Raw genomic sequence first — 3,549 nt, 5'->3', positions numbered from 1 at the left:
ATATATATATATATATATATATATATATACACGGAAATATATATAAACATATACATATATACATATATAATTGTGTGTATGCGTGTTTGCTTGCGTGCGTGTGTGAGTCTGTGTGTATGTGGGGAGAGAGAGTGGGGGAGAAATGGAAAAACTGTTGAATATAGATAGATAGATAGATAGATAGATAGATAGATAGATAGATAGATAGATAGATAGATAAGGATATGGATTAAGATGTACATATATAGATATACATGTGTGTGTGTGTGTGTGTGTGTGTGTGTGTGCGCGCACACTGACATGCACATATACACACTCGTAGACATCCCAAAATTTGCCACTGGAAATATTGAGTATCCAGATATATATGCAGAAATGTATGCATGTGTGTGTGTATGTGTGTGTGTGAATTATGGCAAAACGAACTAAAAATGGGAGGATAGGATGAACCGTATCGTCCAATTTTTAGTTCGTTACGTCATGCTGGCAGTGTTTGATGATTGTGCTAGGACACCAAACGTGTTAAAAACACTGTTTGGCATGGTTTCAGCGTATGAAACTAATAGTAGCACATAAATACATATATTGTGCTTATTAAATCATGTGTGTGTGTGTGTGTGTGTGTGTGTGTGTAAAGGAGAAACAGTTTTAAATCTCTGAGCGAGAAATAAGTAGTAACAGTACTACAGAATAAAATCTATTTGCCAACGTAAAGTGGCAGTCCTGATTAGTGTTACTACCTTTTTTTAGCCTCTGGTAAACATCTTTTCCAGCTGGCTATCAACACACAACTGCGTCCATATACCTCGAATAGGGAAGCTAATGTCCGCACTCAGCCTTAAACGTTACCTGCGGACCAATGTTTTCTGGGTTATTTCTCTTCATCTGCACAGGATAACCGTTAGCTAGAGATGGTAGTCTCCCTGAGAACTACGTTAGGGGTACACGTGTCTGTGGAGTGCTCAGCCACTTGCACGTTAACTTCACGAGCAGGCTGTTCCGTTGATCGGATCAGCTGGGACCCTCGTCGTCGTAACCGACGGAGTGCTCCTATGTATGTATGTATGTATGTATGTATGTATGTATGTATGCATGTGCGTTTGTGCGTGTGTGCATATGCATGCATGTGTGTGTGTGCGTGGGTGTGTGAATAAATGAGTGAGCATATACATATATGTATGTATTTCCTTTAAGCTAATATCTGATGCGCCCGCAGCAACAGACATGCATATCTTACTCTTTTGAAATCTGTCGCCATCTTTTCACACACACCCCCCTCAACCCCCCATTTACTATCCCTTACTCTCCCTCGCCCTCTCACTATCCCTTACTCTCTCTCCCATTTTCACTATCTCTTATTCTGTCTCCTTTCTCACTATCCCTTACTCTTTCTCTCCCTCTCTCACTAACCCTTACTCTTCCTCCCCTCTCTAACTATCTCTTACGCTCTCCCTCTCTCACTAACTCTTACTCGCTCTCTCTACCTCTCATTATCCCTTACTCTCTCTCCTTCTTTCACTATCTTTTACTCTCTCTATCCCTCTGTCACTATTCCTTAATCTCTCCCTCTCTATCCCTCTCTCACTATCCCTTATTCTCTCTCCTTTTCTTGCTATCCCTTACTCTCTCCCTCCCTCACTATCCCTTCCTCTCCCTCTCTCATTGTCACTTACTCTCTCTTCCCTTCTCACTATCTCTTACTCTCTCTTCCTCTCTCACTATTCCTCACTCTCTCCACTCTCTTTCGCCCTCTGTCTCTCTCCTTCTCACACACACACACACATACACGCACACACACACTTCATGTCACCATCATTCCAATTTAAAGACTACATCGATACCTATCTTCGCATAGGCCTCAATCGCTTTGTGCATCTTTCTCTTTTAGTCTATCACTTACCATTTGCTTCCTTTTACCGAAGCGATTACTAATTATCTCTCTTCCAATCAATCTCCTCCGTTCCTCTCTCCCTCACTTTCTCTCTCATTTTCTCTCTCCCTCTCTCTCTCTCTCTCACTCTCTCTCTCTCTCTCTCTCTCTTTCTTTCTCTTTCTCGGCCTCACTCTTATCTACTCTGATTAATTAAAGCCTCCATCGATTATCTCCCATTACAATGCAATCTTCTTTCACGCCATTCCCGTGTACATATCTACCTTTCAATCTATATATGACCTTATCTATATGTGTATCTGCACACACACACACACACGCACACTCACACACATACACACACGCACATACACATATATGTTTATGTGTGTGTGTGTATATGTATATGTATATGTGTGTGTGTGTGCGTGTGTGTATGTATGTATGTATGTATGTATGTATGTACGTATGTATGTAATATATTTGTGTGTGTGCATGTGTGCGTGTGTGTGTGTATACATACCCGTGCGCATGTGTATGTACATGCTTGTATGGAAGTAGGTATGCTTGTATGTATGTATGTATGTATGTATGGTATGTCGATTTCTAACTTCCTATATACCAATAAATCCTTATTAAAATGGCAGCTTACGTAAGCATATTTAAGTTTGTAACCGAAACACTGCTAGCTCTTCCTGTCACAACCAACTCCCACCGTCTCCCACAGAAACTCGTGCCTCACACATCCCCTCACATCAGCTACTTCTCTGAAGAACTGAAATAAAAAGTATAAGAAAGGGAGAGAGTTGTTTTCTAAAGACAAAATCGTCAGGTTTACTTGCTCTGTCGCTGCCTAACAATACCCCACTGCCACAAACCCACCCCTACCATGTAATTTAGTATCGATTTATGTCAGCCTGTTACACAGTTCAACGAAGTTTTTAACATCTTGCTTGTACTGCTGGTAATAGCAACCAATTCTTCCTCAAATCTCGCCTCGGAGGTTCAAACAAAGAAGGTATAGGACAGAGTTAATTCCGATATACAAACAGGGTGGTCGTAAAAGGGACGCCCTTTATCATCGGCCTGTTTGATAAAGGTTGATCCGACGTCACATAATAACAATTTAGTTTACTTTGAACCAACGGCGGATGGTCTTCGTGGTTGCCCGAAATACTAGAAGCAGAAAAATTTCCCTTAAATCACATCATACTGTCTTAAATTAAGAAAGAAGACATTCAACAGATTTATATACGTGTGGCGGGGTATGTGTGGTTGTGTGTTTGTAAACATATATACAAAAATATGAGGTCGTGGTTTCAATTCATAGACCGGGTGGTGTGTTGTGTTCTTCAGCAAAACAATTCATCTATCGTTTCTCAGCGATCGATTCGACACCTAACGCAAGGTACACCATGCGCCTGTTCCGGCAAAGTCGGTTTGATGGAGCGAAGGAACTAATCTACGGCTCATACATTTGATCACTATAAGCAAATCATTTCTGCAGATCGTTCGGCAAAACGCTGAACTCTCATACGTTGTCTTCGACGGGAGAATCCATCAATATTTTACACAAATTAGGAAAAACTTGTTAGTATGTATCCATATTATATATAAATATCATTTACATACATACATACATACATACATACATACATACATACATACATATATATATA

The sequence above is a fragment of the Octopus bimaculoides genome, chromosome 14, assembly GCF_001194135.2.
Source record: "Octopus bimaculoides isolate UCB-OBI-ISO-001 chromosome 14, ASM119413v2, whole genome shotgun sequence".
Lineage (NCBI taxonomy): Eukaryota > Metazoa > Mollusca > Cephalopoda > Octopoda > Octopodidae > Octopus > Octopus bimaculoides.
Note: the sequence above shows the minus strand (reverse complement) of the source record.